The sequence below is a fragment of the Peromyscus leucopus genome, chromosome 6 (genome assembly GCF_004664715.2).
Source record: "Peromyscus leucopus breed LL Stock chromosome 6, UCI_PerLeu_2.1, whole genome shotgun sequence".
NCBI classification, from domain to species: domain Eukaryota; kingdom Metazoa; phylum Chordata; class Mammalia; order Rodentia; family Cricetidae; genus Peromyscus; species Peromyscus leucopus.
Genome location: NC_051068.1, coordinates 54,376,949 through 54,401,164, shown reverse-complemented (window position 1 = coordinate 54,401,164; position 24,216 = coordinate 54,376,949).

Here is a 24,216-nt window from a genome sequence, read left to right as displayed (position 1 = left end):
AATTAAAACTGAAGGTAGAATTGGACACCTGAAAAATTCTAATGTGAAAAAATAATTAAGGCATGTCACAACTAGCAACAACCCATAAAATAAATAAAGAACTAAGAGGAAATAGAGAGTAGAGCACAATGCACTTAGAAGGAAAGACCTGTAACTTCATCAATACAATGATCAACATCCTAAGAAAACATCAATAAAACAATATGGAATATTCATAAAAATTACAATATCCCACTATAAAATAGAACATTTAGTGAGTATCAAACATTTCAAAGATATAGTTTCTGAAAGTGCAACTTTGAAAAATAAAGTAAAATATTCAGCACAATCAAGATCTGGTGAATCACACCTCTAACACCAACCTGCAGGAAAACCTGGTGAGACAGCTGTGATATGTACAGGAGAGAAAATATTACGATGGGGTTAAGTTTCTATGCCAGCTTATTTTACACATTTCTTTTCAAAGCAGAACTTTATCCTGTGATACATTTCTAGAAATAGATTCACTGTGAAATCATGACATTTGCAAGAAAATGGATGGACTTGGAAAGTACAATATTAATAGAGGTGATCTAATCTCTGAAAGAAAACCAATACATTCTCCCTTGGTTGTGGATCCTACTCTATAATCTACATGTGTATGTATGTAAACACTTGTGTGTCTGACTGTAGTAAAACAGAATGGAGACCAAGACAGGGTCATATTTGGTGATGAGAAACAATGGGATGTAGTCAAAGGATCACATGAAAGAGGATATAAACTAATTGTCTATTTCTACTCCACAGTAAATTTTTCTTTTGTTTTTTAGTAGAAAAGTGAAAATAAAATTGATAGTGAAAATACAAAACCCTAAGTGAAGCTCCGTGGCTTCAGAATATTTATTCTAACTGTGTAGTTCACTGAGGTACAAAGTTTTGGACTAGGTAAGTGTTTAAGTTTCATCCTTAAACTAGTAGTATTGTATTAAAAATTGTAAAATAACAGAATAATCTGATTTTGTTATTTTTTATATTTTTATTTTCATTTTCAAAATAATAGTGTAATTACATCGTATTTTCCCTTTCCTATTACCTTAGCGATCCCCCATGTATCCCACTTTCTTTAAAATTTATGACTTTAAATTTATCAACTATTTCACACAAACACACACACACACACACACACTCCTAAATATGTATATACAACCTGTTCAGTCAATACACAGTATATTATAACCTGTGTGTCTGTCTGTCTGTCTGTCTGTCTGTCTGTCTGTCTCTCTCTCTCTCTCTCTCTCTCTCTCTCTCTCTCTCTGTGTGTGTGTGTGTGTGTGTGTGTGTGTGTGTGTGTGTGTGTGTATCCAATACGAATTAGTCATCCTAAACTAATTCGTATTGGATAATAGATTGGGGAATTTTTCCTCTGGAAAGATTATTTTTCCTGCTGTTAGCATTCCATTGTTGGACATAGTTCTTTGTCTAGAGTTAAGGACTTGTAAACTTTTCCCTTCCACATAGCATCTCCAATATTGTGGTTTTAGTCTTTTGATGGAGCCATGTTGATTGGCTTTCTTGGGTATCTCTGATATTTCTAGGAGACACTCTTTATGTGAACTTTTATCCTGGTTCAATGAACTCTAAAGACTTGGGAGAAGGAAATGTGTTGTTGATGTATTAGTTAAGACTGGGCACCGCACAATTACTTGTTCTCTGCATTTTTATTGATTGTGCTTTTCTGTAATATTCTTCCTGTGTTGCAAAGTGAAGTTTCTTTTGTGAGAGTTGTGAAATATACTTACCTGTGAATATAAGAATAAATATTTAGAAGGTAGTTAATATTATGCTGGTTCCACAAAGTGGCAATTTTAAAGTGATTGCATTTATTATTAAATATAATTTTTGAAAACGTCATACACAAGTACTATATTTACATCATTTATACCCCCAACTCTCCCCTTAGAAGTCTTCCCATGGTCTGTATATACAGCTTAAATTCTGACCTCTAGTTTAATTATTAGTATTACATATCTCCCTATATAAGTGTGTGTGTGTGTGTGTGTGTGTGTGTGTGTGTGTGTGTGTCCTTGGAGAAGACTGAGTCTCCTTCCAGAAAGCATTAATTGCCTATACCTCTTATTCTAGAGGCAGGGTCTTATAAGATTTCCCTAATCCTCTGCTGTGAAATAATCCTTCTGTACACTGTGAATATGTATTACTCTCAATGGTTAATGAAAAGCTGACAGGCCAGTAGCCAGGCTGGAATTATAGGTGGGACAGCCAGACACAGAAGACTCTGGGAGGAGAAAAGGCAGAGTCAGGAGAGATGTTAGCTAGCCACCAAGGAAGCAGGACATGTAAAAATTGAGGTAACAAATCATAAGCCATGTGGTGAAACATAGATAAGAAATATGGTTTATCTTAAGTGTGAGCATTAGCTAGCAATAAGCCTGAGCTATCAACTGACCATTTACAAATAACATTAAGCTTCAGAGTAGTTATTTGGAAAATGGTGGGGAGGAGAGAAATGTCTCACTACAGTCCTCATTTGTATATCAATTGTTGTCATTGTTTATGTCTTATTTAGACAATCAAATAGTTTTGAGATTCTTGGTGCAATTTCTCTGTCATACATAGTTCATGTTATCTTGTAGCAGGCATATTGGTCCCGTGGCTTTTAAAATCTTTTCACTTTTTTCATGATGGTCTCTGAGCCTTAGGCTTAGGGCTTGTGTTGTATTTGTATCTAGTGGCAGTTGGTCTCTGCAGTTTGAACAGTTATATAGTTTTGTAAAGGTGTCTTTCTGATACAAAAGGGAACTTACTTGATGAGAGGTAAGAGCTAAATTATCTATGAGTACGAAAATGAGTATTTAGAAAAAAATATAGAAACCATCCTGGTTTTGCAATGTGACAGTAGTAGGTTGTGGTGCTATATTTTATAGCCCAATAAAGCTTACCTGGGAATCAGAGGAGAGAGACAATCACTAAATTAGACATAGAGGTCAAGCAGTGATGGCACACACTTTTAATCCTATTACTCAGGAGGCAGAGATCCATCTTTGTGACTTCAAAGCCACACTGGGCTACTTGAGAGAAACAGAAACAGGCAGTGGTGACATATGAGTTAAACCCAGGAAGTAATATTGCAAGGCACAGAAAGGTATATAAGATGTGAGAAAAAAAGGAGCTTGCTCTCTTGAGGCCGAAGATTTCAGAGAGGTAAGAACTTGTGGCTGGCTTGCTCTACTTCTCTGATTTTTCAGCTTTCACTCCAATATCTGGCTCCAGGTTTTCTATTAATAAGACCTTTTTTAAGATTAATGTTACAGTAGGTTCTCTTCTATGGTCCATCACCTCACCCTCCATGGTTCATTGTCTGGATTTAGAGTATAAGGTATGACTTCTCTCCTATTAATATATCCTTAAGTCCAAATAGATGACTGCTTGTTATCCCCAATATATAAATGCCATTATTGAATTCTTGAGGATACCTTGAAATGGTGGTCTTTGCTATGGTCCAAAAACTTTACACTTGGGTCTACTGTCAATTTTTATTACTTGGCAGCTTCCACAGCACCTTTGGGTACTATGAGAACTATCCTCAGGCAAGAGGCTTCCAAGTATTTTCTAGTCAGTTCCTCCACATCCTTTTGTTGAAGCATGAGGTGTCTTCAGCAAAATATCCTTACCCTCAATTTGTGGGACACAAATAAGGGCAATGTCAACAACCTATATTGTTTGGGAAGTTTCTTAGACACCCAAGCTGTCCAAATGGAAGGAAGAGATCTCATGCCTTTTGTTGTTTTCCTTTTAAGTAGTCTATAGCTATTGGGGAAGAATTATTGCCTCATGACAAAACTTCTTTTAGAATATGAGTGTACAGAGAAACATATAAACAGACCCAAATATATGCGATAGCTTCTAGAATATTTAGGTGTTAAATAAAGGAAGACAATTTGACATACCATTTGACTTGATGTATTTTAAAAATATTTTCATTAATTTTTCACTTACTTAATATAGTCATATCATGTGTGCTTTAATTATCTAACTTGTCTTAAAAAACAATGAAGAAAATATGCGTCCAATCTCTCAGAATATAATGAAGGAAAACCCACTCTACTTGGATTATTTGGAGAGTTTGTTATAATTGCACTGTGTTTTCAAGTCATTTACAAGTTTTTGAAAACTAATAGAAATAACTTCTCTGGATAAAGAAGAAAAAGATATGTTTAATGGACTTCTGTGTGACAGACCTAAATACACTCTTTAGGACTCACATGTAAAAGTGCTATCCACTGGTTTTGACAAAAAGAAGGAGCCTGAAGTTGAAATTATTTCATAAGAATGTTTGATGAATGAGTTTTTCATTGCCAGATAAGTATTCTTATAAGAAAACAAATGACACTATGAGAGAATATATATTATGTGATTATTAGTTTCATAAATGAAGGCACTTAAAAGAAGAATTTGCCATGATATTGTAAAATATTTTATATAACTATGGTATTACTCATAGTAAATATATTTGTGAACTTAGTATCAGTAAAATGCAAAATACAGTATATTTCCTTGTGTTTTTAAAAATTGTAAATTGTGTTGAAATATGCTATTTAAATATATTCATTAAGGTAAGTGATACACACACACACACACACACACATATATATATATATATATATATATATATATATATATATATATATTCATAGGTTAGTAATGCAGGAATTTAACATATCCACTATCCACATTCTTAAAATTTTAGCGTTTCATATTGAGGAATATATAAAATTTCTCTCCTCATTTTCCAACCATATAAAACTGTATTGTTTGTTATATTTACTTTGTTTTGCATTGGTATACAGAACCTTCATATCAAAAACAACTCGGATCCCATTACTCACCCTCACTTTCCAACAGGACTGATACACTATACTCTGCTCTCAGCTTCTGTGAACTTATTATTTTTTACCTTCTAATTATGATAAGGCTCATACAGTGCTTCTTGTTGTAGGCCTTTCTAATTTCACCTACCAAAATCGTTGCCAGTTCCATCCACATCATTGCCCAGGACAGAACTCTCTGCTTTGACAAAGCATTCTGTGGCAGTTCCCACCAGCCAGCAAGTAGGTGAGAGACCTGCTTCCAGGAAGTACCACACCCTCCCCACCCCCTGGACTCTGTTCCCCCAAGACACACTCTGCCACCTAATCCCATGCACCTAAACTTACTCCTCATTGCCAGCCCTCCCCCACAACTCCAGGAGACTATAGAGACACAGGTGCAAATCACACCAATTTGAAAACAGGTGAGTGACTGGCCTCCCAGCTGGACTGCCCCAAAGTCCAGACCCTAAATCCGAGGGCGCATCATGTGTCCCCCCTCCCATCCCAGCACCAGGAAGGCAGCTGGGCCCTGCCCCAAACTCTGGTGAAACTGCACTGCTCTGCACCAGCATGCAAGCAAGAGAGAGATCTGCCTCCATCCTGCACTTCCACCCCAGACACCCATTGGACTATGTCCCTCCAAGACACACTCTGATGCCCAATACTACACCCCTAAGCCTTCTGTTTGTGGCCATCCCTCTCCTGCAATCCCAGCAGACTACCTAGGCACAGGTGCAAACCACAACAGCTGGAAGAACAGGCACAGGCACGACCCATGCCAGTCAGAAGAATGGACAATGTAGACATAGGCACGACCCACATCAGTTGGAAGAACACATGCGTAAATGCCAGTGTAAGAATATACTCACCCGAAAAGAGCAGTATGGCACCACCAGAACCCAGTAATTCTACAACAGCAAGACCTGAACATTCCAATGCAGCTGAAACACAAGAAAATTACCTTAAAATGATTTTATGAAGATGATAGAGGCCTTTAAAAAGGAAATGAAAAATTTCCATAAAGAAATGAAGGAAAAACAAACAAAAAATTAGAAGAAACCAATAAATTCCTTAAAGAAAGCCAAGAAAAACTAACAGGTGAAGGAAACAAATCAAGACTTGAAAATTAAAAAAACAGCTTGGTATTGGCATAAAAACCGACATGTGGACAAATGGAATCAAATTGAAGACCCTGACATTAACCCACACACCTATGAACATATAATTTTTGACAATGAAGCCAAAAGTGTACAATGGAAAAAAGAAAGCATCTTCAACAAATGGTGCTGGCATAACTGGATATGAACGTGTAGAAGGCTGCAAATATATCCATATCTGTCACCATGCACAAAACTTAAGTCCAAGTGTATCAAAGACCTCAACATAAGTCCAGCTACTCTGAACCTGCTAGAAGAGAAAGTAGGAAATAGTCTTGAACGCATTGGCATAGGAGATCACTTCCTAAATATAACAACAGTAGCACAGACGCTGAGACAAACAATCAATCAATGGGACCTCTTGAAACTGAGAAGCTTTTGTAGAGCAAAGGATACAGTCAACAAGGCAAAGCGACAGCCTACAGAATGGGAAAAGATCTTCACCAACCCCACATGTGACAGAGGACTGATATCCAGAATATATAAGGAACTCAAGAAATTAGACATCAAAACGACCAACAGTCCAATTGAGAAATGGGCTTTAGAACTAAACAGAGAATTCTCAACAGAGGAAACTCAAATGGCTGAAAGACATTTAAGGAATTGCTCAACATCCCTAATCATCAGGGAAATGCAAATCAAAACACCTCTGAGATACCACCTTATGCCTGTCAGAATGGCTAAGATCAAAAACACTGAAGACACTTTATGCTGGAGAGGATGTGGAACTAGGGGAACTCTCCTCCACTGCTGGTGGGAATGCAAGCTTGTACAACTACTTTGGAAATCAATATGGCACTTTCTTAGAAAATTGGGAATCAATCTCCCCCAAGATCCAGCTATACCACTCCTGGGCATATACCCAAGAAATGCTCAATCATACCACAAGAGCACTTGCTCAGCTATGTTCATATCAGCATTGTTTGTAATAGCCAAAACCTGGAAACAACCTAGATGCCCTTCAACTGAAGAATGGATAAATAAATTGTGGCACACATACACAATGGAATACTACTCAGCAGAGAAAAACAATGACATCATGAGGTTTGCAGGCAAATGGATGGATCTAGAAAAAATCATCCTGAGTGAGGTAACCCAGACTCAGAAAGACAAATATGGTATGTACTCACTCATAGGAAGATGCTAGATGTGGAACAAGGATGACTGGACTGCTACTCACATCACATAAAGGCAGACCTATGAGAATTAACCCCAACTTCTCAATGGAGATACTAAAAGCCTGAAGTTCCTGGACAGACATTTTGCAGACACTGAGGGACCAACAATGCCAGCCCAGACTACTATATTCAGCAAAACTTTCCATCATTATTGACATAGAAAACAAGATATTTCATGACAAAACCAGATTTAAACAATACCTATCCACAATTCCAGCCCTATAGAAAGTACTAGAAGGAAAACTCCAGCACATGGAAGTTAGCTACAACAACAAAACACAGACAATAGATAATCTCACACCAGTAAAACCCAAAGAAGGGAAACACACACACTACCACCACCACCACCAAAACCAAAAAAAATAACAAGAATTAACAATCACTGATCATTAACATCTCTTAATATCAATGGACTCAATTTGCCAGTAAAAAGCGACAAACTAACAAAATGGATGCAAAAAAAGGATCCATCCTTCTGCTCCATATAACAAACATGCCTCAACTTCAAAGACAGACATTACCTCAGAGTAAAGGGTTGGGAAAAGATTTTCTGGTCAAATAGTTCTATGAAGCAAGCTGGTATAGCTATCCTAATAGCTGCCAAAATAGACTTTAAAATAAATTAATGAAAAGGGATGGAGAAGTGCATGTCATGTTAATCAAAGGAAAAAAATCCATCAAGATGAAGTCTGAATTCTGAATATCTATGCCCCAAACACAAAGGAACCAACATTTGTTAAAGAAATATTGCTAAAGCTTAAAACATATATCAAACCTCACACATTATGAGTGGGAGACTTAAACACCCCACTCTCACCAATGGACAGGTCAGTTAGACAGACATTTAAGAGAGAAATAAGAGAACTAACAGATGTTATGACTCAAATGGACTTAATAGATATCTACAGAACATTTCACCCAAAATCAAAAGAATTTATCTCCTCAGCACCTCATGGAACCTTCTCTAAAACTGACTACATACTAGGTCATAAAGCAAATCTCAACAGATAGAAAAAATTGAATAACCCCTTGTATCTTATCTTATGACCATGGGCTAAACTTAGAGTTTAACAACACAAACTATAGAAAGTCTACAAATTCTTGGAAACTGAACACTTCTCACCTGAATCACTTCTAGGTCAAGGAAGAAACAATAACAAAACAACAACAAAAAAAAAAAAAGAAAGAAAGAAAGAAAGAAATTAAAGACTTCCTAGAATACAATGAATATAAGTCCATAAAATACCCCAAACTTATTGGACATTAAAAAAGTGAGGGATAAAAAGAAATTCCACACTAGTGACTTAACACCATACCTGACAGCTCTAGAACAGAAAGTAGCACATTTACCCAAGAGGAGTAGACAGCAGGAAATGATCAACTCTGGGCTGAAATCAATAAATTAGAAACAAAGATAACAACACAAAGAATCAATGAAACAAAGAGTTGGTTCTTTGACAAAAACAATAAGATAGACAACCCTTATCCAAACTAACCAAAAGGCAGAGAGAGAATATCCATGTTAACATAATCAGAAATGAAAAGAGGGATATAACAACAGACACTAAGTAAATTCAAAAACTCATTAGGTTATATTTCAAAAACCTGTATTCCACAAAATTGCAAAATCTAAGAGAAATGGACAATTTTTGATAGGTACCGCATACCAGCATTAAATCAAGATGAGATAAACAATAAATAGACCCATAGCCCCTAAGGGAATATAGTCATTAAAAGTCTTCTTACCAAAAAGGCCCAGAGTCAGATGTTTTCAGTACAGAATTCTATCAGAATTTCAAAGAAGACCTAATCCTAATACTCCACAAATTGTTCCACACAATAGAAACAGAAGGAACATTGCCAAATTCTTTTTATGAGGCCACAATTATCCTGTGTAGCTAGAGTTTTCTCCAGTCCTGCCTGGCACACAGTCAGGACAAATCTCTATCACCTGCCAGTCCCACAGCCACTTAGAGCCAACCGAATAAACACACAGAGACTTATATTGCTTACAAACTGTATGGGCACAGCAGAGTTCTTGTTATCAAGTTCTTTTATCTTAAATTAACCCATTTCTATTAATCTATACCTTGCCACGTGGCTTGTGGCTCACTGGCATCTTGACATGTTGCTTGTCATTGTGGCGGCTGGCAGTGTTTCCTTTGTCTAAGCCTTTCACTTCCCAGAATTCTCCTCTCTCCTGGTCCCACCTATACTTCCTGACTGGCTACTTGCCAATCAGTGTTTTATTTATTAACCAATCAGAGCAACACATTTAACATAGAGAACATCCCACAGCAACCCTGATACCCAAACCACACAAAGATACAATAAATAAAGAGAATTACAGACAAATATTCATCATGAATATTATTGCAAAAATATTCAATAAATATTAGTAAACCAAATTCAAGAGCACAACAAAAAAAAAGTCGTCCATGATGACAAAGTAGGGTTTATCCCAGAGATGCAGGGATGGTTTACCATATGAAAATCTGTCAATATAATCCATGATATAAACAAACAGAAAGAAAAAACACAAGATCATCTCATTAGATGCTGAAAAAACTTTTAATATTTAACACTCCTTCATGATAAAGATTCTGGAGAGATCAGGGATACAAGGGACATACCTAAACTTAATAAAAGCAATACACAGCAAGCCAAATGCCAACATCAAATTAAATGGAAAGAAATGAAAAGAAATTCCCTAAAATCAGAAACAAGACAAGTCTGTCCATTTTCCCCATGTCTATTCAATATAGTACTCGAAGTTGTAGCTAGATAAGTAAGGTAACAAAAAGATCAAGTGGATACAAATTGGAGAGGAAGAAGACTAACTTTCAATATTTGAAGATAATATGACATAAATGACTGCAAAAATTCTATCCTATAGCTGATAAACACCTTCAGTAATGTGGTGGGATATGAGATTAACTCAAAAAAATCAGTAGTCCTCCCAAACACAAATGATAAATGGACTGATAAAGAATTCAGAGAAACAACACCCTCTACAATAGCCACAAATAGCACAACATATGTTGGAGTAACTTAAAACAAACATGTGGAAGACCAGTATGACAAGAACTTTAAGTCTTTGAAGAAAAAATTTCAAAAAAATATCAGAAAATGGAAAGATTTCCCATGCTCATAAATCAGTAGTTAAAATGGCAATCTTACCAAAAGCAATCTACAGTTCTTCATAGACCTCAAAAGAACAATACTCAGCTTCATTTGGAAAAACAAAAATCCCATGGTAGCTAAAACAATCCTGTAAAACAAAGGAACTTCTGGAGGCATCATCATCCCTGACTTCGTGCTTTACTATAGAGCTACAGTAATAAAAAAACAACTTGGTTTTGGCACATGTGGATCCATGGCATACATTGAAGACCCTGACATAAATCCACATACTTTGAACACCTGATTTTTGAGAAAGAGTCCAAAATTATACAATGAAAAAGAAAGAAAGAAAGAAAGGAAGAAAGAAAGAAAGAAAGAAAGAAAGAAAGAAAGAAAGAAAGAAAGAAAGAAAGAAAGAAAGAAAGCATCTTCAACAAATAGTGCTGGCATAGCTGGATGCTGGTATGTAGAAGAATGTAATTAGATCCATATCTATTGCCCTGCACTAAACTCATGTCCAAGTAAATCAAAGATCTCAGAATAATTCTAATTACCATGAACCTCATAGAAGAAGAAGTGGGAAGTAGCCTTGAATGCATTGGCACAGGAGACAATTTCCTGAATATAACACCATTAGCATAGATACTGTGATCAACAATTAATAAATGGGACCTCCTGAGATTTAAAAGGTTCTGTAAGAGAAAGGAGATTGTCAATAAAACAAAACAGCAACCTACAGAATAGAAAAAGATTTACCAACTCCAAATCTGACTGAAGATTGATCTCCAAAATATACCAAGAAACTTGTGGTGATATATTGTGTGCCCTAACAAAGTTTGCCTGAGGCTCAAAGGACAAAGCCAGCCACTAGATTAGTATGGTGATATTTTATTTGTGCTGAATTGTGATTTTATTTGTATGTTAATAAATAAAGCTGCCGGGGGATCAGAAGTCTGGCAGTGGTAGCACATGCCCTTAATCTGATCACATAGCAGGCAGAGTCTGTGTGTTCAAGGACACAGCCAGCATGGTGAAACACACCTTTAATTCAAGTACCAACCATAGAGACCTGGAGGTCTGTATAGACAGGCAGTGATGAGAAAGTCATGTGGTTGTGTTTAGAGCCAATGAGAAGGCAGAACAGAAAAGCAATAAAAAGACAGACATGGGAAGAAGGTCTCTTTTCTCAGGGGAAGGACGGCAGTGGCAGTGAGTGGTAAGAAGGTGGTCTTAGCTCTTGGCTACTGCTCTCTGGGCTTTTAACTCTGCATTTGGCTCTGTTTCTTATTTAATAAAACTGTTTAGAATTACATCTATAGATTAGACATGGAGGTCAGGCAGTGATAGCACACACCTTTAATCTTATCACTCAGGCGGCAGAGATCTATCTGTCTGGATCTATGTGAGTTAAAGGCCGCACTGGGCTACAGGAGATTGACCAAGTATAGCAAAGAAACAGAGCCAGGCAGTGGTGGCACACACCTTTAATCCCAGTACTTGAGATTGCACGCCTTTGCTTGAGAAGCACACATGCCTTTAATCCCAGAAAGTAATATAGCATGGCAGAGAAAGGTATATAAGATGTGAGGAAGCAGGAACACTCTCTTTAGGCTGAGGATTTTGTAGAGGTAAGAACTAGTACCTGACTGTCCTGCTTCTCTGATCCTCGGGCAAGTTTATTAGGGTATACAATATATCACCGCAAAACTAGACAAAATACCAAATAATCCAATTAAAAATTGTGGTACAGATCTAAATAGAGAATTCTCAACAGAAGAATCACAAATGGCTGAGAAACACTTGAAGAATTGTTCAATATCCTTAGGTATCAGGGATATGCAAATCAAAATGACCCTGGAATACCATTTTACAGCTGTCAGAATAGCTAAGATCAAAAAGGCTAATGATAGTCTATGTTGGAGAGGATGTGAAATAAGAGGAACACTCCTCCTCTGCTGGATGGGAGTGTAAACTTGTGCAGCCACTTTGGAAATCAGTATGGTGGTTTCTCAGAAATCTGAGAATAAATCTATCTCAAGACCCAGCTATACTAATCTTGGATATATACCCGAGGGAAGATCAATCATACCACACAGACACTTGCTCAACTAGGTTCATAGCAGTGTTATTCGCAATAGCCAGAAGCTAGAAACACCCTAGATGCCCCTCAACTGAAAAATGGATCAAGAAAATGTGATACATATACACAATAGAGTGGCAAAAAATAATGGCATCATGAAATTTGCAAATAAATGGATGGTACCAGAAAAAAAAATCATCCTGAGTGAGGTAGTTCATACTCAGAAAGACAAACTTGGTGTGTACTCACTCATTAGTGGATATTAGATATAAAGTAAGGAATAACCAGGCTACAACCCACAGCCCCAGAAAAGCCATATAACAAAGAAGACTCGAAGAGAGACACATCGATTTCCCTGGGAATGGGAAATAGATGAGATGTCCTGGGTAAACTGAGAATGAGGAGGAGGTGAGGGGATGGGGAAATGGGAACATGAGAGGTCAGGTTTGTTGATTTGAGAGTGGGATGTTGGGGAAAAAAATGAAAGGGGTATCTTGATAGAGGGGGGCATTTGGAGATTAGGTAGAAACCTGCTACCAGGGAAACTCCCAGGAATCCACAAGGGTGACCCCACAAAAATTCCTGGGGATAGTGGAGAAGGTGCCTGAACTGGCCTTTTTTAATTGGATTGGCAACTACCCTAACTGTAAGCAGAGAGCCTTCATCCAGTAATTGATGGAAGCCGAAGAAGGGATCCATAGCCAAGCATTGTGCTATACTATGGGAGTGCTGTTGCAAATAGGGAGGAAGAATTGTAGGAGCCAGGGTGGTGGTCAAAATCATGACTGGGAAATCCAGAGACATCTGAACTGAGCTAATGGGAGTTCAAATACTCTGGAACAACAGCCGAAGCCTGCATGGGACCTGCCTAGGCCCTCTTTATGTGGATTGCAGTTGTGTACCTTGGTCTGTTTGTGGGACCCCTAGCAGTGGGATCAGGATCTGTCCCTGGTGCATGAGCTGGCTTTTTGTAACCTGTTTGCCCATGCAGGAATTCCATACCCAGCCTTGATGCATGTGGGAGGTGCCTGGTCCTGCCTCAACGTGATATGACATGCTTTGTTGACTCCCATGGGCAGCCTGCCCCTTTCTGAATGGAGGATGGGTAGATAGGGGATAGATGGGAGGTGTGGGGAGGGAACTGGAAGAGAAGAGGATGGGGAAACTGGTTGGTATGCAAAATAAAAAAAAGAAAAGTAAAGCATTCTGTTGTGTGTATTTTATATATTTGAAATATATATTTATATGTGTGTGTTTGTGTGTTTATATATACATATAGTATAATACATAACACACACACACATATATATATATATATATATATATATATATATATATATATATATATAAAATTAGAAAGTATCCAATTAGAAATGGGAAATGGGCTAAAGATAAGAAAAATATTTTACAAGGTGAGACATTTAAATCACCAACAGATATTTAACAAAAGTATCCATTAACCATAAGACAAAATCCCCTCAGGTACCAAAATCATAATAGTTTTTATCCAAACAACAAAAGTATTTGCTGGCCTAGAGAAAGATGAATCTTTGGTTTCAGTTGGTAGAACTATACATGAGAATGCTATTATGGAGAACAGTATAGAGGTTTCCCCAAATCTATGGCTAGATATGCCAATCATCCTGCCATCCAGCTGGAGTTTCTATACTCCTTGCCTCTGTGAACACATGAATGGAGCTACAAACTCTATTTTATAACAAGCAAACAAACAAAAAGCATCACCAATAATGGAACTTTTGTCTAAAACATCTTATGGAATAATATTATTCTATTTCTTTTTCCCAAACACCCTTTAGTCCTAAAATTTAATAGAGAAGAGACTGATTCATAATGAAGCACACCACAGCTCAATTTCTTGGTATTATACATTATTGATCATTCTTTGCTCCTTCTCTATTTTGATTTTTTGTTTTTCATTTGGATATTATTCTAAAGAAAATTTAGAATCAACTGTGGTTTAGCTCTTCAATCTATTTTTTTTGTGTTCTTCTAAATTTAGAAATAGAGCATTAATTCACCCAAATTTATTTGATATAGCTCCCCATAGACCTAATGTATTTCCTTTAAGGCAGTAATTCTTATAGCAGACTATTTTCTTAAGTCTGTTTGTGGGGGCTCTGAGTATATAAATCTAAAAAGTCCAGAAAGGGTGTAAAGACCTATATGTCATGGGTGCTAGGAACTGACCTTGGGTCCTATGGAAGATCAGCAATTGTTTATATCATCAGAGCCATCTTTACAGCCTATTATAGAGGACTCTTGAGTAACTTATTTATTTTAATTTATTTGGTCTCTATATTCAGGTGAGATGTGTGCTCTGGGATGGTCTTTCTGTATGCTTCTACTATGTGTTGCTACCATTGGTTAATAAAGAAGCTGCTATGGCATATGACAAGACAGATTATGTAGGTGGCAAATCTAAGCACAGATACAGGGAGAAGAAAGGGGGATTTCTGCTTCACATAAGAAACTGCCAGACATCCTGCAGGACACAGAGGAAAGCAACTGACAAACTTTGCTAAAATAGAGAAGGCAATTCTTCAAATTTTCTGCTTCACTGAAAAGTCTGCAAGATATTCAAGGTATAAGCTAAATATGGATGCCCCAACATCGCAAAATAACTTCGGATGACTGTCCAGGCAACCAGATGTCTCTTGTCTTTTCTAGAGTTTTGGAAGTGGCTTACAATGCACTTCCAGTTTACTTAGGTAATATTATATCCTTCTGAAGTCTTTGATGGAGTTAAAGACAAGATGACTATATTCATAATTTTCCTTATTTGTGATAAAAGGTAAATTTGATATAAAATTTTAGATTCACCAACAAAAGATAGATAATAAAATATTTTCTCTAATTTCGTCAAATACAAATAGACTTAATATTATAACTGTGATTCTTGCTTTATAACTGCTTTGTTATATTGTAGATGAAATTCTAAACAGTCTTAGTAAATAAGAAACACAGAGCCAAATACGGAGATAATAGCCAAAGAGATCAGAGCAAGAGCCACAACTACCTTATCTGACCACCTCGCCACTGTCACTTCCCCAGAGAGAGCTTCTTCCTGTCTGATTTGTGTTTTTATTGCCTTTCTGTTCTGCTTTCTCATTGGCGTTAAGCCCAGCCACATGACATCCTTATCACTGCCTGTCTATACAGACCTCTAGGTCTCTATGGTTGCTACTGGGATGGGTCACCATGCTTGGCTGTGTCCTTGATGACACAGAGACTTTGCCTGCCATGTGATCAGATTAAGGGTGTGTGCTACCACAGCCAGACTTCTGCTTATGGCTCACTATGTGACCTCACTATGTGACCTCTGATCTCCAGGCAAACATTATTTATTAGCATACAAATAAAATCACATTTCAGCACAATTAAAATATTACCACATTATATATAATTTTACTATGTTAAATTGAAAACTTTCTTTTTTGATTAGACAGAAAATGGGAAGTGCTCTGGGTTGGTCTTTCTGTATGTTGTGAATATATGTTGCTAACACTGGTGAATAAAGAAGTTGCTTTGGCCTATGGAAAGACAGGTGAGAGCCAGGTAGGAAATCCAAGCAAGGTACAGGGAGAAGAAAGGGGAAGTCTAGAGAGATACTGTGAACTGCTGGAAGAGCAAGATGTAATAGAATACAGGTAAAGCCACAAGACATGTGGCAATATATTAATAGAAATGGGTTAATTTAAGATGTAATAACTAGCTAACAATAAGACTGAGCCATAGATCAGTTTGTAATTAATAATGAGCCTCTGAGCAATTATTTTATAAGTTGTTGCAGGGCTGCGCAGGACACAGGAAAGCTTCTGGTTACAGTTATTTTCATGTATGTGAGAGTGATGTACAAAATGTGTACACACATGAAATATTAATTGATCATAATACATAAGTATATTTGAAGCAATCAATTGCTATGCATAAAACTCACTATTTATGCCAGGCAGTGGTGGCACAAGCCTTTAATCCCAGCACTCGGGAGGTAGAGGCAGGTGGATCCATGTGAGTTGGAGGCCAGCCTGGACTACAGAGTGAATTCCAGGAAAGGCGCAAAGCTACACAGAGAAACCCTGTCACAAAACAAACAAACAAACAAAGCAAAACAACAACAAGAAAACCTCACCATTTATTAAAGACAAAAGCCAATTTGCATTCCAATTAAATAGATGTTCTAATTTATTTTTTTCTGAAGAATTAAATGAATATTTGATCTTGAAGTATATATAACATTTTCAGTTTTCCAGAATTCATTTGCTGTGGATATCACTCTATATAAATAAACACTGATGGCCAGTGACCAGGCAGGAAGTATAGGCGGGACAAAGAGAGAGGAGAATTGGGGAAACAGGAAGAAGGAGGAGAGAGACTGCAGCCACGGCCAGGACAAGCAACATATAGAGACTCTGGTAAGCCACCAGCCACGTGGCAAGGTATAGATTTATAGAAATGGGTTAATTTAAGATAAAAGAACAGTTAGCAAGAAGCCTGCCATGGCCATACAGTTTATAAGTGATATAAGCGTCTGAGTGATTATTTTATAAGTGGATTGTGGGACTGCGGGGCTTGGGGAACCTGGAGAGAAGCCCTCCAGCTACATTCATTAATACTTTGAAATCCAAGTTGTCAATATGTATCTAACACAGCTTCACATAAATTGAGAACACAAAGAACAAAAGTATGTTTAAGAGCATTTTAGAAATTGTTTGAAATTCTTTGATAAGCACAAGTCAGAACTAGCTTAATGACATTTTTAGGAAATTCAAATATTCAACCCAAACCGATTTTTATATTCAGACATTCTAATCCAATGCAATATAAAGAAATCCAATGAAATATAAAGATATAGCAATTTCATGCATATTGGGAATGATGATAGAAAAAATATATCCTAGCCATTATGTTTCTATCATAACAGAAACCTCTGCATATCACTAAAGACATAGCCATTCCCATTATATAGCAGCCTGGAGAATTACCAGATATACATCTCATCATGTTGTGTTAGCCTTACTTTTGGGGATGGCATATAACTCAGAACAAAACATATGTGTTGTATGCTCAAACCATGCTTTAGTTACGTTGAGCACTGCAAAAGAGGTACTGGGTACCAGGAACACTTGAAATCCTTTGTGTATGTATTTGATTATTAATTAATTCTAGGTCCCTGTAAGTTAGGCAATATTTCACTGCTTTCTAATTTTTTCATAATGTCCACATAGAGTTACAAGAACACATAGGGGTTTTGAACACAGTTGAACAAGCTATGAAGTATTTAGAGAGACAGCTCAGTCTCTACAACAGGTGCAGTTTAAGAATGAAGTCCTATGTCTCAATCCTTAATACACACCTAAAATTCTGGTCTTCCAGTAGTGTACATGTGTGTCTTGTTTGCCTATGGAAATCATAGCTGGCAAGCTAATTTCATCTGCTGAAGACTGTATTCATTGATGGAATGAAGGTGGAGATGAACAGTAGCAGATAGTCATGCTATATTATCTTTGGCTTCAACAAGCACACAAAGACACATACAAAAAAATCACACACACACACACACACTCACGGGGGGGGGGTAGCAAGAGCTGTAAGCCATAGCACAAAACAATAACAAACAATGGGGTTATATGTCAAACTCAGAATATCATAATATCCAAATAAAATGGTTCTAGAATTGTACATGTTTGTTTATGTGTCTCTGGGACCAGTATAGTAATGCTTAACATATTCTCATTATGTTTTGCATATGATTAATGAATATTGAACATTTATAGTTTAGTGTACTTTACTTAAAAATATAAACTAAAATAAAATACTATTCAAGTTTTAAACTTCTCTAGGCAGAAAGTATCATTTTTTTGCCTGTCTTCTTTTTTAAGGTCCTGTTGTGAGGTATTGTGAGGCCAAATCTGTCATAGCAGAGGCAGTAATCTGCTGCTGAAGATGTGAAAGGAGAGAATTCCTATAGACTGCAGCCTTTGTCACTGACATTAGGGACAAATGATATCTCTGGAGAGAAAGAAACATGACTATAAAGATATCAAGCTAGATCAAAGCCAAGTCCACAGCACTGACAAAGCTATCTTATCCTCTTACATCTAAGAAAGGGTTAATATTCTATACTGTAAGTATGTTATTTCTGAATAGATTTACATTAATCAGCTTCTATTATCCAGAAGCATGTAATTTCAGCAGAAGCTGTGAAAACAAGCTATATCAAAACACTTAAACACTCTGGTGACTTAATAGCCACTTTAAACAATCATAAGACAAAATACTATTATACATAATTGTTTCTGTCTAAGTACCATTAAGATTTTCAAAGAATCAAAAGTAAAAGTTTTTTTTATGAGGTGAATTTTACATAATAAAACAAAAGTCTAAAAGTAAAATCTATTCAATATAGAGGTGCTATGATTAGCTTTAATTTTCAACTTGACACTTCCTAGAATACCTGAAAAGCTTGGCTCAAAGAAGGATTTTCTACAATGGATCAGCCAGTGGTTATGTTAAAGAGTGATGTCTCAAATTAACTAATGTGCAAAAAATCATCTCCCTATGAATTCATGGTTCCATACGCAGCAGGTCCTGAACTGTGTAAAAGTGAAGAAATTAAGCAGAGCACAAGCAAGCAAGGGCTTGAAAACGCAGCCATTTGTCTTTGCTCTTGACCAACTGCTTTGAGTTTCCTACCACTGAAATTCACATCAAAGCATTTTAACCTGGAATTGTAAGTGAAACTAATCTTTTCTTCTTCTAATTTTCTTTTTGTCAGAATAGTTTAACATAACAAAGAAATGAAAAGACAAAAAGAGGTAGCAACGAAGAAATGGAACAAATATGCACTTCAAACTGGACAAGATACAATATTTGTGGAATGTGTGCAATCTGTGCTCCATAAAAGTTTCTTCAATTAATATCTGATTTCTTGTTATGTTGCCATGAAAACTAACAGTGTACATACTAGTAAGATAAAATCAGGAGCTTCTTTTCTATCACAGGCAGATATAAATAACTTCCTATGGATAGTTTCATCCATTCACTTAGATGAGATATTTTGCTTTACTTTTAAGAAAACAAACAAACAAAAATACCTCATGGGTTCTACAATTTAATAGCATTTGGGTGGAGGCACTGTTTGGTTTGCTGTTAAATACCTTTCTTTTGGCTAGGTTGATCTTGGTGCTGACTCCACTCAGCCTCCTGAGCACCTTGGACAGCAGCTCAGAAGACAAAGACGCTCTTCACATCTGCCAAAGCAACAAGAGGAATCATCCTGGGAATTGGTAGAACTGGATTTATAAGCTTGTGTGGAATATCTCCCTGTTAGAATTGAAACTGAGTGATGCATTTTGTTTAAAGGTAAAAAATTATAATGTCTCACCAGAAAGAGTAAACGCTAAAATATGAAATGAGTTTTGCTGTATAACATGTTTTTCTCAACTTTATTGGGGAACATATTGAGTAAGTTCAAAGGAAAGCTTTTGGGTTGCATCACTGGTAGTCATACTGCTGTAACTCCTATCCTAACAAGACAGCAAAGCTCATTTCCCCAGTCATGGAAGCTGGCCTCCTGTCTCTCTAGACAATCAATACTCTATCCAGGCAAAGGGCAAACAGATATCTCAGTAGACAAGTGCACTTGCTGTGCCATAGTGAGACCATCAGTTCAGATTTACAGCACTCAGCTGACCTGGGTGTGCCTGAGGCCCTGAAATCCTAGTGTTTAGGGATGTGGTTCTCAGGAGCTTGGGACAGTGGTTTTCAACCTTCCTAATGCTGCAACACTTTAATACACTTCCTTATGTTGTGGTGACCCCTTGCCACCACATTATTTTCATTGCTACTTCATAACTGGAATATTGCTACTGTTATGAATTGTAATGTAAATATCCGTGTTTTCAGATGATCTTAGGCAACCCCTGTGAAAGGGTTGTTTGATGCCCAAATGGATCATGACTCATAGGTTAAAAACCACTAGCTTAGGGGACTTATAGAGACATGAGGGGTCCTGAGACTGACTGGACAGCCAGTCTAGCTGGAAAATGCCAAGTGTCAGGTTCAGTGACAAACCATTTCTCAAGGTAATATGATGGAAGTGACAGTGCAGGACACCCAAATTCCTCTTTAGTCCATTTCATGCACATATTGATAAAAGTACATATGCCATACCTGTACATACACACACACTTGCGCGAGCGTGCGCACGCGCACGCACACACACACAGACAAACAATGAAATAAAATAATAAAAACGGTGTTTTATTTTCATTTCTGTGTCTGTGATAAAATATCTCTCCAAAAGCAACAGAGGGGAGAAAATCTTTATTTTAGCTTGCAAAATGCATGATAACATCTAATACTTCGAGAAAGCCAAGGCAAGAACTGCAAGCATCTGGTCACATCAAATCTGAAATCATGAGCATAAAGTAAGGATGCACATGTGCTCACTTGTTTGCATGTCTGCATTCATCACAATTTCCCCACAATATTTTTAATTGAGATTCTGATAACCTGAATAGCATTTTTTCTTTTATTAAAAATAGATTATTTTCAACCAGGTGGTTGTGGCGCATGCCTTTAATCCCAACACTCAGGAGGCAGAATCAGGCAGATCTCTATGAGTTCGAGGCCAGCCTGATCTACAGAGTGAGATCCAGGACAGGTACCAGAATTACACAGAGAAACTTTGTCTTGAAAAAAATATATTATTTTCTCATAAAATATATACTTATTATGATTTTCCCTCTCTCTACTACTCCGAGTTGGTCCCCACACCCCTCTTCTCTGGTTATATGCCCTTTCTGTCTCTCATTTGAAAAAAAAAACTGGTAACAACACAATAACATAGAGTGATGTAGTCAGAATTTCCTTTGAGCCACCAATCAGTTCCCAAATAACAACATAGAGACTTATTATGAATAGAGACTAATTATGAATGCTTGGTCTTAGCTTAGGCTTATCACTAGCTCTTTTAGCTTAATGTAACCTAACCTATTCTTCTACATTTTGCTTCAGAGATGTATACCTTTCTTTTATTCTGTTCTACTTTCCTGGTTTTTCTGTGTCAATCTAGCTGGTCCCTGGCATTTCCCTTGTGTCTCCATGGCATCTCGCTGGTGTCTCTTTTCTTTCTTCCTCTACCTAAATTTCTCCTACTAAATTCTCCTGGCCCAGAATTCCTTCTTAAACCTTGTTTCTGAGAAAAATATTAGAAGATATTGTTCTAATGAATGGTCACCAGCTATCCATGTTATACAAGAACAGGGCATAACAACTGATGATCTCCCAAAGACACAAACAGTTCTACCTTTAAAATGGTCAACAGACAAGCCTGTATGGGTTCAGCAATGGCTTTTAAAAACAGAGAAACTCCAGGCTTTAGAGAGCTGGTAGAAGAACAGTTAAACGCTCAGCATATTGAAGAATCAACCAGCCCTTGGAATTCTCCTGTATTTGTTATTAAAAAGAAATCTGGTAAATGGAGAATGGTAGCAGACCTTAGAGCAATTAACAAAGTAATTCTGCCAATGGGCTCTCTACAATCTGGAATTCCTGTTACCAAAAGGATGGCCTCTTATAGTTATTGATCGAAAAGACTGTTTCTTTTCAATACCCTTAAAAGAAAAAGACAGAGAAAGATTTGCTTTCACTGTGCCTACTTATAATAATTCTCAACCGGTTGAAAGATTTCAATGGAGGGTCCTTCCAAAGTGAATATTGAATAGGCCAACTCTGTGCCAATATTTCATACAACAGCCATTGGAAGTGATATGTAAAAAATTTCCTAAATCTATAATTTATCATTATATGGATGATATTTTACTAGCTGACTCAAATGCAGATCCTTTAGAAAGAATGTTTGAAGAAGTAAAGAAAATTTTGCCTTGCTGGGGATTACAAATTGCTCCTGAAAAGATATAAAGAGGAGATTCTATTAATTATTTAGGATATTAAATAGAGCTACAAAAAATTAGACCCCAAAAGGTTCAAATTAGGAGAGATAGACTACAGACTCTTAATGACTTTCAAAGATTATTTTGAGATATTTCTCATCTACGAACTATTGTTGGGGTAAAAAATGATGAACTGACTAATTTGTTCAAAACTTTAGAAGGTGACAAGGACTTAAATAGTCCAAGAGAATTATCACCTGAAGCTGAGAAAGAATTGGCCTTGGTAGAAAAGAAAGTACATGAAGGGCACGTGGATCATATTGATCCAAAGCTGGATTGCATTTTGGTTATTTTACCTTCTAGGTGTTTTCCTACTGGAATATTAATGCAGAGGGAAGATATTATATTGAAATGGATATTTTTACCAAATAAAAAATTAAAAACTTATGTGGAAAAAATCTCTGACTTGATTTGGAAAGGAAAATTGAGACTTTGTCAATTAGCAGGAATAAACGCATCAGAAATTGTACCTTTAACTAAGAAGGACATTAAAAAATTATGGACAGAAAGTGAACCTTGGCAAAAAGCTTGAAGTAATTATTTGGGAGAAATTAACAGCAAATATCCCAAAAGCAATAGAATTGATCTTATAAAGAGAGCTGATTGGATCTTGCCTCAAATTGTATGGGAAAAACCCATATCTGGTGTTTGTTCATTTTATACAGATGCCAACAAACATGGAAATGCGGGTTACAAATGTGAAAATTTAAGTAAAGTGGTTCAAAGTCCTTATAATTCAGTTCAAAAATCAGAATTGTATGCTATTCTGTTGGTATTAATGGATTTTTCAGAACCTCTCAATGTAGTAACTGACTATCAGTATGCTGAAAGAGTAGTATTACATATTGAGACTGCAGAATTTATCCCTGATGCTTCAGAATTAACTTCACTATTTATTCAATTACAAGGTACAATCAGGAAAAGGAATCATCCTTTATATATAACTCACATTCGATCCCATACTGGTCTGCCAGGCCCTCTAGCACAAGGCAATGATGAGACTGATAAATTATTGATACGAAATGTGCTGGAGGCCTCAGAATTTCATAAAAACCATCATGTCAATAGTAAAGGTTTAAAAAAGGATTTTTCTATAACCTGGCAACAAGCTAAAGAAATAGTAAAGAAATGTCCTACATGTTCCTTCTACAATCAAATGCCATTACCAGCAGGATGTAACCCAAAGGGTGCTCAGAGGAATGAAATCTGGCAGATCGACGTGTTTCACTTTGCAGAATTTGGAAAATTGAAATATGTACACCACACCATTGATACTTATTCAGGATTTCAATGGCCAACTGCTTTGAGTTCTGAAAAAGCTGATTCTGTAATCACTCATTTGCTAGAAGTTATGGCCATCATGGGTATACCTGCACAAATCAAAACTGACAATGCTCCAGCATATGCCTCTGTTAAAATGAAACAGTTTTTTGCTTATTACAATATAAAGCATATTACAGGTATACCACATAATCCTACAGGTCAAACAGTTATAGAAAGATCAAACAGAACTCCAAAGGATATGCTAAATAAACAGAAAAGTGTAATAAAAACCCCAGAAATAGACTACATAATGCTCTATTAACTTTGAATTTTCTCTTTGCCAATGAGAAAGGAACAACAGCTGCAGAGAGACATTGGAAAATAGAAAAAAAACTACAGAATTAAATCAGCCTATATACTTTAAAGATGTGCTGACCTCAGAATGGAAACAGGATATGTGTTACATTGAGGACGATGTTTTTCTTTTGTTTCTACAGGAGAAGATAAGCTGTGGGTACCATCAAAATTGATAAAGGTTTGATTTGAAAAAGAGAGACCTCTTAATTAGAGGAG